At 55.6% G+C, this 12,565-nt stretch overlaps 1 pseudogene; it reads right to left on the minus strand.

The window, feature by feature from the left end:
- Positions 1-3,198: 3,198 nt before the first annotated feature.
- LOC149522170 (butyrophilin subfamily 2 member A2 pseudogene) lies at positions 3,199-4,775 on the minus strand (annotated as a pseudogene).
- Positions 4,776-12,565: the final 7,790 nt, after the last annotated feature.

A 12,565-nucleotide genomic window follows, 5' to 3' on the forward strand; every position in this document is an offset into this window, starting at 1 on the left:
GGAAACATGGAGAAACTGGAGAAAGTCCAGAGAAGATCAACACAAATGAGGAAAGGTCTAGAGAACATGAGATATGAGGCAAGGCTGAAGGAATTGGCCTTGTTTACCTTGGAAAAGAGAAGACCAAAAAGGGACATGAGAGCAGCTTTCAAGTATCTCAGGGTATGTCTACACTGCCACCCTAGTTCGAACTATGGTGACTACACGCGGCACAGGCTAGGTAGTTTGAATTAAAACTCTTAATTCGAACTACCGTTACTCTTCATTTCAAGAGGAGTAATGGTAGTTCGAATTAAGAGTTTTAATTCGAACTACTTAGCCTGTGCTGTATGTAGCCATGGGCAGGTAGTTCGAACTACCAGGCATTTAAAAATGGCGGCGCCCGGGAACATGCAAATAAAGCCTGGGATATTTAAATCCCGGGCTTCATTTGCAAGTTCGAATGACTACATTAGTCACCATAGTTCGAACTAGGGTGGCTGTGTAGACATACCCTAAAAGAGTATCATAAGAAGGAGAAAGGAAAATGGTTCTGCTTGGCCTCTGAGGTTAGGATGAGAAGCAATGTGCTTAAATTGCAAATATTTAAGACCAGGTTAGACGGATACCTGTCAGGGATGAGCTAGGGTAACTCAACTTTGGAAGCCCCAGGAGCCACACTGATACTTACAGAACATGCTGAGGGCCTCAACTTAAGTGTGGTTGCATATGCAAGCAAATATATACAAATAGCTTCTCTCACACGGACAGGCATGAATACAAAGATTCAAGATACAAAGATGCAAAGGCAAGACTACACAACACACAGGCCCCATTTAAGTCAGTTTTGCTGATATTAATAAAATGCAATAGTTACCCGATTTCTACCCATGTGACAGCACTTTTCATGAGCAATGACAGTCCAAAAATGTAACTACTAAAACATATATCAACAGAAGATCATTTCACTGACTACTTTTTTGTTTTGGCTCCCACTCGCCGGCCACGTCTTGATCCCCACATAAACCCAAACTGCAGCGTGGGGTGCAAACAAACTGGCCGTGGGCAGCATACCACGTTAATAATAAATATTTTTAAACCTTTACCTTTTCTCTCTTCTGCCTTGCTCCATCATCTCCCCTGGTGCCTGCTGTCCCCCAACTCCTCACCCTCCTCTGCTGTTCTGACTCCTTCCCTTCTCACTGCCCTCAGCCCTCCTGTGGCCTGCCCCCCTCCACCAGCCCTTCACTCCTCCCTGTGCCCACTCCTCCAGTAGCACCACTCTGATCATGTGAGCTACCCCTCCTCATCCCCTCTCCTAACACCTCCCTCTACACACCTGCCCTGCCTCTCTCCTCTGGTGCTGGTCCCTCCCCTGCAGGTGTCTGCCCTTCTGCTTCACCCCAGATTTCCCTGGCACCTGCACCTTCCTTTAGCCCTCCTGGTGCCTCCCCCTTCCCTTACTCCCCCTGCCCCCTTTGCCCTCTTTTTCCCTGATTCCCACCCCCTCACCAGTCTCTGCCCCATTCCCCTCCTGCCCCTCTGTGCCCTCACACATGACTTGCTCCATCCCCACCTTTCTCAGGCCGACCCCTTCTTTCAAGCCTTCTCCCAGCACCTCCCCCTCCCCCTTTAGCCCCCAATGCCCTTCTCCTCTCCTCTCCTAGAATCACCCTGTCCCCCTCCCACTGACACCTCCCTTCCTGCCCTTTCCCTCATTGTCTGCACTCGGCCCCCTTCCATTTCTCTCTCCTCCACCCTGTCTCTTGATACCTTCCCCTTTTTTCCTCCTCCCCCTCCACATAAACCTTTACTCTTCCCCCTTCCCCCTCTGCACAAGACCCTTCCTCTCCCCTCTCCCCCTCAGAATAAGCCCCTTCCCCCTCTCCTGCCACACAAAACCTTCCTCTCCCCCCTCTCCCTCTGAATAAGCCTTTCCCTACCTTCTGCCTTCCACTTTATGGGGCTGGAGTCTGCGCTCAGTTCCCAGAGCCAGCCAGGCCAGGTCCCACAACGTGGCCCTGAAGAGTTTTAAAATCCCAGGCTGTGATGTCACGTCACACCTGAGTGTCCTCCCCACCCACCTGCAATGCCGTGCATGGCAGCAGCAGATGGTGAGGGGGAGCTGCGCACGGCAGGAAAGGTCCGGGGCCAAGAGGGACTCTCTGGGGGCAGGGTGGGAGGACGCGCAGGGCAGGCTAGAGGGGGGGGCTGGTGCCCGCTCCAGGCAAAGCCGGGGGAGAGACCTCAAATGTTCAGTACTCCATTACTCCTCCTGAAATGAGCGCGTCTACACTGGCATGTGCTTTTGCGCAAGAGCATCTGTGCCAGTGTAGATGCTCTCTTGCGCAAGAAAGCTCTGATGGCCATGTTAGCCATAGGGGTTTCTTGCACAAGAAATTCATGTTGCCTGTCTACACTGGCCTCTTGCACCAGAAGGCTTATTCCTCGTGGGGGGAGGAATAACTCTTCCAGAAGAAGCCCTGTTTTCCGACGGTGTACTGTAAATTTACTTGCGCAAGAATGCACGTGCAGTGTAAACACCCAGCAAGTTTTTGTGTGTTCTTGCACAAAAAGCCACCAGTGTAGACGTAGCCTCATTGTATGAGAAATAAGGGAAGTTGGAGGAAGACTGCTTCATTTTGAACTAAGTGCTGTGTAGATGCTCCCAATTTCAAAATAAGAAACGCAATTGACATCGCTCACTTTGTGTGGCTTATTTTGAGGTAAGCCCTGCTGTGGAGATGCATCCTAACAGGGTTCAAGAAAGAGCTGGATAAATTCATGGAGGTTTGGTCCTTTAATACTTATTTGCCAGGATGAGCAGAGATGATGATCTTAGATTCTGTTTGCCAGGGGCTGGAAATGGGTGACGGGGAGGGATCATGTGATGTTCACTTCCTCTGGGGATCTCGCTTTGTCCACTGTGGGATACTGGGCTGGATGGGCCTCGTGTCTGACTCCATATGGCTACTTATGTTCTTATGTCCTTAAAGAGCCCCCGACCTGCTGCACCCAAGTGTGTCTGCACTGACACAGACGTAGCAGCTCAGGGTCCCGGGTACCTGAGTCCAGTCGTGAGTTCACAGAGAATCTGAGTCCTGCTTCTGTTCAGTAGAATAGTCTGAACGGCAAACACCCCTCCCCCTACAAAAACTACCTCCTAGAGACAGCAACCCCCCCCCCTTTGTGGCAACAATCCATTTCCTAGTCGGGGGAACACACCAGAGAGCAACCGGACAGGGGCAGATGGAAACATTTTATTAAAGCGAATGATTCCCACACAGTTCCCGACACACAAGTTACACAGGGGCTGGGCAGGGAGGGGTCCCTGGCCTCTGTGTGTCGGGGGCTGGGAATGGGTGACAGGGGAGGGGTCACTGGACGTTCCCTGTTCTGTTCCCTCCCTCTGGGGCACCTGGCACTGGCCACTGTGGGCCAACAGGACACTGGGCTGGACGGGCCTTTGCTCTGACCCAGTCTGGCTGGTCTGATGTTCCCTGGTGAGCGCCCCCCATAGACTAGCTCAGGCAGCTCCCTGCCGGGCCTGCTGGCTTGTCCCAGACACTCCCATCCCTCGTCACTCAGGCTGGGGGCTCACAGCGTCGTGCCAGGGATTTTCTGGGCAGCTACAATTCCAGGCAGCGCCGTTCAGCGTTGCAATACCCCAGCCCCTGCCTGGAGCTCGCTCCTTGTCTCCAGCTCTGCAGGGGAGAGCAACGTTCCCAGCAGGCAGCAGCTTCAGGAGCCAGGGCCGGCTGCTTTCCTGAGCCCAGCTGGCCCCCAGAGCCCCCAAGGCAGCCGGGAGGCTAGTGGGGGGCAGAGCCGTTGGGTTGGTCGATTTGTGTGACCTGATCTGAAGTCTGCCTGTCCCCAGCCCGGCTGTTAGCTCTGCCCCTACCCAGCCCCCAGCTCTGCCCTTCAGGGCCTGTCTGCTCCCTGGGGCTGCAGTAGGGTCATTCCACCTCCAGTAAGTGTAGCTGCAGGGAGGGAGGGGAAGGAACTTCCAGGGATCACAGAGATGAGGAGCCAGGATCTGGGTACAGGGGAGTCCTTCAGGGACACAGAGACTGGGGTGTGTGAGGCCAGAGGGGCTGGTGTCAAGGAGACAGTCGGAGCTCGGTGTCTGTGTCCCCCACCCAGATCCAGGGTCGGATTCTCTCCCCAGGGAGGGAGCCCGGCGGGAAAGTGAAGATCGGGGCCTCGGTTCCAGCATCGATAAATGTCACCTGCCCCCAGTCACAGTCCAGACAAACCCGGATCCTGTTGGGGGGGCTCTGGGGCAGGGGGGTCTCCGGGTCAATGAGAGCCCGGAACTGATCCCACCAACACTGCACAGCCCAGATCCCGCCCTTGGGTCTCAGGCTGATCCCTCCCTTCCTGCTCACAGACTCTCTGGCCACTCCCACAGCCCATCGCCTACCCCACACCTCCACCTCCCAGTAATGTCTCCCTGAAGTGAAGCCCTCACGGCCGAGCACACAGGGCCAACAGTCAAATCTCTCCGGGGTGTCGGGCCATGGCTGCCATGTGTGTGTCCATCTCACATATTTCCCATCCTCCGACAGGACAAACTGGGGATGCGCCGTGGCTGGATCCAGAGTCACGTTGGCTGGGGGAGAATCAGAGCGTGAGGGGCAGAGCTCGGCCCTGGGGGGTCGATGGCATCAGGGACAGAATCTGCCCCAGCTGGGCAGGGACTCAGGGACTCTCCTGCCTCTAGGGGCACCCGGCTCTGAGTGGGGAGCAGCCCTGAGGTCTCGGCCCAGCCCAAGGAGCAGCTCACTCCCCGGCATGGAGGGGCCGTGGCAGAGAGAAGCGATCAGAGGGGTACAGCTAGTTCGGATTAGAAGCCTAATCCAAACTAGCTACTCCATGCCACGTGTAGCCGCGCAGCACGGGGTTCAAACTAGCCGGGGTTTAAAAATGGCGGCGCCCAGTTTATGCAAATGAAGCCGGGAAATTCAAATCCCAGGCTTCATTTTCAAGTGCGGTATGCCTACATTACCCTCCTAGTTCGAATTAGGAGGGTAGTGTAGACATACCCTTAGACACCCCACGCCAGAGAACAAGGTGAGACCAAGGCTGAGAGGACACAGGGAGGGGTGAGGCCGAGGGTTTTGGATACTGGACGGGGGGGTACAAGCTGAGGCAGGGAGTTGAGGTGCTGGAGAGGCTGAGGTCTCCGGGGGAGCCTTGGGGATAAGGGGCTCTGGGCAGGGGGTTGGGCTCTGGGCTGGTGCTGTGGGCTATGGGGCGGCTCAGGAGGAGGAGTCTGGGGGCAGGAGGTGGCCCCCAGGGTGGAGGAGGCTCTGGGAGGGGCAGTTTGTGGGGCTCTGAGGGGGGCAAGGGGCCCGAGGCAGCTCACCTGGTCTGTATGCTCCTCGGGGTTCCCCACTTTGAGACTCCAGTACGGCTGGCAGAGTGTCTGGGGGAGGAGAGGGGGAGATTCAGGTTTGCACGGGGAGCCCAGAGCCGGGTTGTCATGTGACAGACACACTCAGGCCTTGTTCACGTCCGGCCTTTTGTTGGTGCCTATGCCCAGGCCCTGAAGAGCCTTTGGAATCAAAGCTGATTTCGGCACTTGGGTCCCTTGGTGCTAACGGGATGTTCGGAGAGTGTGAGATCCTGGCTCTCGCTGGGAGCTGTTTATCCCTGGGGAAACTGAGGCAGGGGAGGGGGGCTCCATGAGACAGATTCACCCTGTGTCGGCAGAGCAGGGCGGGGAGGCCACTTGTGACCCGCTGCTCAGTGGCTGCAGGGGCCGGGGCCGGGCTTGGCTCAGGCTCAGGCAGAGTCACATCCCAGTTACAATGCCTGGGCCAGGGCACAGAGAGCCAGAGGCCCAGTGTTACACTGCCCACGTCCCTCTGTCCATCCCCCCCGCCTCGTTCCCCAACCTTCGACCCCTCACTCCGCAGCCGTCTCAGGGACAGGCCTGTGCTGTAGGGTGGGGAGGCCCACGTCCCTCTGTCCTTCCTCCCACTGCCTCATCCCTCCCTCAACTACCCCCGCCCCCATCTCTAGCTCTCCCAGGGACAGGCCTTGGGCCTGCAGCTGCCGGGAGGAGGCACAAAAGGCCCCTGTGCTGGAGGGACCCCTCGCCGTGGGGGGGGGGGGCTTTCTCCTTCCCTGCAGCCCTTTGGCCCAAACAGGCTGCCAGGAGGGGCTGGGCCCAGCTTCAACAAACGGCCTTTAATTGAGGGGCCTGCGGCTGGGGGGCTGCACCGCCCTGGGGCCCCTGCAGCCTCTGGCTGGGAGAGATGCAGGGGCCCAAGCGAAGGGATTTTGCTGAATTGGGGCCTGAAGGTTGTGACCATTCGTGAGTCGTGAGTTGATGGGAGATGCCCTCAGGCCGGGCCCGGCTCCTTCTCCTCTCCCTCGGCTTGGCTAGTGGGAAGTGCTGAGAACTGGGACCAGGGTCATTGGTCTGTCCACGTTTGGAGACTGAACCTGGGTATTTACACCAGGGCTGGGCAAAATCCGGCCCAGGGGCTGGATCCGGCCACCAAGCCACCTGATCCAGCCTGTGGCCCCCCCTGCCGGGACCCTCAGGCACACGCAGCTGCCCTGGTTTAAAGCTCAGTCCCATCGGCTCTGGGCTCTGCAGCGAGGGGGGGGCTTCATGTGATCTCCCCACCCCCAGCCCAATCCTCAGCTCCGATTGACTGGAAACAACCGGCCAATAGGAACTGAGAGATTGGCCTGGGGGCAGGAAGCAGCACACACCTCTTCCCCCTCCTGGAGCTGAGAGCTACATGGAGGGAGCAGCCTGCAATTTTAGTGATCTGGGGCTGCAGGAGGCAGGGAGCCCAGCCTGCCTTGGGGGTGCTGCAGGGCTGCTGGCTGGGAGCTACTTAGGTAAGTGCCTCCCAGACACAGCCTGCCTCTGGCACCCCAGCCCCTCCTGTGACCCAACTCAATTCCCTAGGTCACCCTCCAAGCCCTCTGTACCCAGGTCACAGCTCCCTTCCAGACCCTTTACCCCTCCTACATCCTTACCAAGACCCTCTCCCTGACTCTGTACCCCAATCCTCTGACCAAAGTCAACCACCCAAACCCTCTGCACTCTGCACCCCCCTTTTCCCCTTCTCCCAGGTCACAGCTCCCTCCCAGACCCTGTACCCCCCTCCTACACTTCTCCCCCAGGCCAGAATCCTCTCCTGCATCCAGACCCCACCCTGACCCAAAACAACACCCCCTCCCCCGACCCAGGTCACCACCCCAAACTCCCTGTCATACCCCACACCATCTCCTAAACTACAGTCCCTTACCCCATGTGCTGTTCTGCTCCCAACCTCCACCCTAGACCCTGCACCCCCGCCACAGCAAAGTGTGGCCCTTGGCCACATTCCAAAATCTTGGAGTGGGCCCCACCAAGAATTATTCCTCCACCTCCCCTGCGATTGATGCTGATTGGCTTGGCTTGGGCCTGGCAAGCTGTGTGCTTGCCATAAGGGAAATTTGTCCTGCATTGACCTTGCCCTTAGGGTGTGCCTAGACTACAGGGTTTTTTCGACAAAAGTGGACTTTTGTCGACAAAACTATACCTGCGTCTACACTGCCGCCGAGTTCTGTCGACATAACGTGGACAGAACTCAGCAGTTTTGTCGATGGCTATAAACGTCATTCTACAAAGGATAACAGAGTTCTGTCGACAGAAGGCGCTATTGCATCTACACTGTCCTTTGTGTCTACACTGTCATGTCGACAAAGCGGCTTGCTTTGTCGACAGAACTGGATGTCGTCTAGACGCTTTGTCGACAGAAGCTTTGACGACAGTATCTGTCAGCAAAACTTCTGTTGACAGAAGCCTGTCGTCTAGACGTACCCTTAAAGTGCCATGTTCCTCAGTTGCTCTGCGAGACACAGATGTGTTGCCCGCACAAGGTGCTTGCAGACAGACACCCAAAGTGACCTGCCCAGGCCAGGGAGCGACGTCCAGAAACCCCCTGTGGAGAACTGACCTATGCACATCAGAAAAGAGAGTAACTTGAAAATTTCTTGGACAGCAAAAACCCTCCAGCAATTCAAAGTTCCTGTGTGAGCAGTGCACAAGTCACATAAGATACTTACTGCCCCTAATGCAAAGGTGATTGGAACAGAACTCGTTCGGGTATCATCTGGATGGTTATAGCAGGTCAGATACTGTAAGGGGTGATCCTACTATCACAGAAGAAATGCACCATGACCTGCCTGTGCCCCAGGAGAAGGGAACTGGGCGTGTTTCTCTCCCTGGCGTTTCTCACTCTCACAGTCACTGTCATTGCAAAGGCTGCTTCTGAACAAACAAGGGTTTGAATTAATCAACCTGCATATCTTGGAGCCCAAGTCTGGACCATTCACCCCCCCAATTACATGAAAGCATCATCTAATTATGAACCAATTGACCAGCACCATTCTCCTTCAATGGTCTCACTTTCCCCTCCTCCATCCCCCCTAGGTACCTTTGAACTCCCTCAGCATCTCCGACAGCGCAATCGCTTTCTGGGAGAAACCACGGACTTGTTCTTCCAGTTCAGGAGCCATCTCCTCTGGCTGCTGGGCCCGCGCCGTCTCACACCTAGGGAGAAAAAACATCCCATGGTGACACTGCAGTGGTTCCCAGCCTTTTCAACCATGTGGGCCCCTTTTCAAGCTATGAAAATTTTATGGACCACTGTCCCCTCCCTGGGGGAGAAAAAAAAGAAAAACAAAAAGAAGGATCAGGCCCACCGCAACGGGCCCAATCCTTGCTTTTGAACTTTCCACAGATCCCCTGCAGCACCCTCGTGGACCATCAAGGGTTTAGGGTTGCCAGACACTTTCATAAAAAATACCTCCCCCTCACATGGCAGGAGCAAAAACAACAACAACAACAAAAACCAACTGAACAAAAAAAAAGCGTCACTGCGCCTTTAAATCCCCAGAGTCCCCTCTCTCCATGCCCCTACCAGATGTAGCAGGGGAAAAATGTTCCAAGCAGCCTTATGACCGAGAGAAACAGAAAATATTGGACATTTTACCGGACAGAGGCCACAAATACCGGACTGTCCTGGCCAATACCAGACACCTGGCAACCCTGCAGGGGTCTGTGGCCTACAGGTTAGGAACTGCTCTGATCCTGCCATGACTGACTCAGTTCTTAAGTTCTGGTTAGTGGGTATTTGAGTCTCCACGACCAAGTCACTCCTGGGCCTCCAGGCGCTGAGGGACGGGAGGTTCTCAGGGGAAGGGCTGTAAGTATCTGCCCACTAGGAACGAGACTGAGACACCAGCTCCCCCTCCCCCGCTCATCCCACACAGGTCTCCAAACAGCCCTCGGGTGGGAAAGATGCTGGATCCTGTTGCCCTGGGCTGAATGGTGCTCCATGTGGCTCTCAGCTCCGGGAGGGGGAAGAGGCTTGTGCTGCTCCCCGCCCCCAGGCCAATCTCTCAGTTCCTATTGGCCGGTTGTTTCCAGTCAATCGGAGCTGAGGATTGGGCTGGGGGTGGGGAGATCACATGAAGCCCCCCCCTCGCTGCAGAGCCCAGAGCCGCAGGGACTGAGCTTTAAACCACGGCAGCTGCGTGTGCCTGAGGGTCCCGGCAGGGGGGTCCACAGGCCGGATCAGGTGGCTTGGTGGCCGGATCCAGCCCCTGGGCCGGATTTTGCCCAGCCCTGGTGTAAATACCCAGGTTCAGTCTCCAAACGTGGACAGAGCAATGACCCTGGTCCCAGTTCTCAGCACTTCCCACTAGCCAAGCCGAGGGAGAGGAGAAGGAGCAGGGCCCGGCCTGAGGGCGTCTCCCATCAACTCCCGACTCACGAAGGGTCACAACCTTCAGGCCCCAATTCAGCAAAATCCCTTCGCTTGGGCCCCTGCGTCTCTCCCAGCCAGAGGCTGCAGGGGCCCCAGGGCGGTGCAGCCCCCCAGCAGCAGGCCCCTCAATTAAAGGCCGTTTGTTGAAGCTGGGCCCAGCCCCTCCTGGCAGCCTGTTTGGCCCAAGGGGCTGCAGGAAAGGAGAAAGCCCCCCCCCCCGGCGAGAGGTCTCTCCAGCACAGGGGCCTTTTGTGCCTCCTCCCGGCAGCTGCAGGCCCAAGGCCTGTCCCTGGGAGAGCTAGAGATGGGGGCGGGGGTAGTTGAGGGAGGGATGAGGCAGTGGGAGGAAGGACAGAGGGACGTGGGCCTCCTCACCCTACAGCACAGGCCTGTCCCTGAGAGGGCTGCGGAGTGCGGGGTCGAAGGTGGGGGAACGAGGCGGGGGGGATGGACAGAGGGACGTGGGCAGTGTAACACTGGGCCTCTGGCTCTCTGTGCCCTGGCCCAGGCATTGTAACTGGGATGTGACTCTGCCTGAGCCTGAGCCAAGCCCGGCCCCAGCCCCTGCAGCCACTGAGCAGCGGGTCACAAGTGGCCTCCCCACCCTGCTCTGCCGGCACAGGGTGAATCTGTCTCATGGAGCCCCCCTCCCCTGCCTCAGTTTCCCCAGGGATAAACAGCTCCCAGCGAGAGCTCCCAGCAGGGACAGGCCCATGTCCCACCCCTCAGTCCGGGGGCAGCCAGACCCCAGGGAGGTGACATGGGTAGAATATACCACAGGCCAGTCTGCGCCTTCCCCTGGGTAATTGCAGAGTCATCTCAAAAGGGGCGAGGGCCTCAGGGTCAGAGATTTGAATCCCAAATGTGACCTTCCTGCATGTTCTGCTGTGGAGCCCTGGGGAGAGGCAGCGACAACTTCACTGCCCAGTGTTTCCCCAGGGCTGTGAGGTGTGATGGGGTGAGAGCCACCGACCTGCTCAAGGTGCTTCTGACGTCCTGGAGAGAGAGAGAGAGACAGAGAGAGAGAGAGAGAGAGAGAGAGAGTTTCAGTCCCACCTGACACACACTGTGAATTCCAAGGGAGGGATTTGGCGAGTGAGGGGAACTAGGCTTTGCCTGGCCCCAGGGCCATGGATCCCTGAGCAAATGGGGCTTTGCCATCGCTAGTCTCTCTGTGCCTGTGGGTCTGCACAAAACAGCAATTCGCATGCCAGGAGGGCGTACATGGAACCTGACTCCTGTGCCCACCTGTCCTGTCTCTGTGGTAGCATCTGGGAAATTTCCACTCAGTCTCACCTGCAGGAGTTCGCTCGCTGGCTTCTGACACTTCCCCTCCAGCTCCTCGATCCGCTCGCTGAGACAGGAAATCTGCTCCGAGAGTTTGGTGACAGTGTAAGTCCATGTTTTCACTATCATCTCATCCAGCTTCTGCAGCTGGGCCAGCAGGAGTCGCTCTTGTTCCTGCAGGAACTGCCGCAGCTGCTGAAACTCGGCCACAATCTTCTGACACTCGGTTTGTGTCCATTTCTGGAAAAAGAAGAACCAAAGGAAGAACATCACCACCGCTAGGGGAACATGGATAGAGCCTGGGGCCCTTCAAGGAGCGCTGAGTGTGCAGGGGGAGAATCTCTTTGAAAATTCTAAGTCACCAGACAGTGAACAGTCTCCTGCAGTAAAGTAGAGAGAGAATTTTCTTACGTCTTCCTGTTTAGCCCCAAAATCTCATAAAGCACGTTTCTGTGTCTGACGTGCTTTGGATCGTGAGTGGCTCATTGCCCCAGCAATGCTGATCCAAAGCAGCAGGGAGCAGGACTCCACACTAGCCCTTGGTGACGTTTTCCACATTATATTTTTTCCTGGGAAAATGCAGATTTGTCACCAAAGACACATTTCATGAATTACCGGCAACGTCACTAGTTATTGTGCTGCAGAAAGAAATATATGACGAATCAAAATATTTGCTTAATTTTTTCTAGAGTTTAAAGTCTGACTTATTTTTGAACCTGTCCTTGTGTTTTATAACATTATTTTAAGGAAATGGCCAAGTTGAAACAAAACATTTTGATTTCTGCCAAAAAAATTTCATTTGATGAAGCAAAAAATCAAATTTGTGATTTGCTAACTTGGGGACGCCTGGGGTTCTTAAGTTGAATCTGTATGTAAGAACTGGCGTCCAGATTCAGCCTGTTGAAACTGATCAGCGGCTGATTCCAGGAAGCCCGGGGCAGAGCAACTCTGCCTCCGGCTTCCTGTAGTCAGCCGCTGGTCAGTTTCAGCAACGGCTGAATCTGGATGCCAGTTCCGACTTACATACAGATTCAACTTAAGAACAAACCTACAGTCCCTATCTTGTACGTAACCCGGGGACTGCCTGTATATCTTCTGGAACAGCTTATTCCGATATAAGTGTGTAGGGTAGAGGTACCCAAAGGGACTAAGCCAGGAAGGAGCAGAGGGACAGAACTCACTGCATGACAGCCGGGAACACGGGGCTTTATTTAGTTATTTAAGCTGGAACTGAGCACAGCACAAACAGAGATTGCACAAGAGACTCCTCCAGACATAACTAAACGTCCTGCAAACTGTGGGCTGAGAGAGGCTGGGAACTGACGAACAAACGTGTTTCACTGGGGCTTTGGCCCCAGCCTCGGCATTCCCTAATTCCCAATTCTGTGTTTGTTAATATAAATTGTTGCTTGTGAAGCGAGTTTAATTAACTAATTGTAGTTAACAGACTGTAAATGAGAATAACAGTTTACAGAGGGTCTGGCAGTGGTTTCCACCCTAGGGTCTTTGTGCCCCCG

Source organism: Pelodiscus sinensis, chromosome 19 (genome assembly GCF_052426305.1).
Source record: "Pelodiscus sinensis isolate ZL-2025 chromosome 19, ASM5242630v1, whole genome shotgun sequence".
NCBI classification, from domain to species: Eukaryota; Metazoa; Chordata; order Testudines; family Trionychidae; genus Pelodiscus; species Pelodiscus sinensis.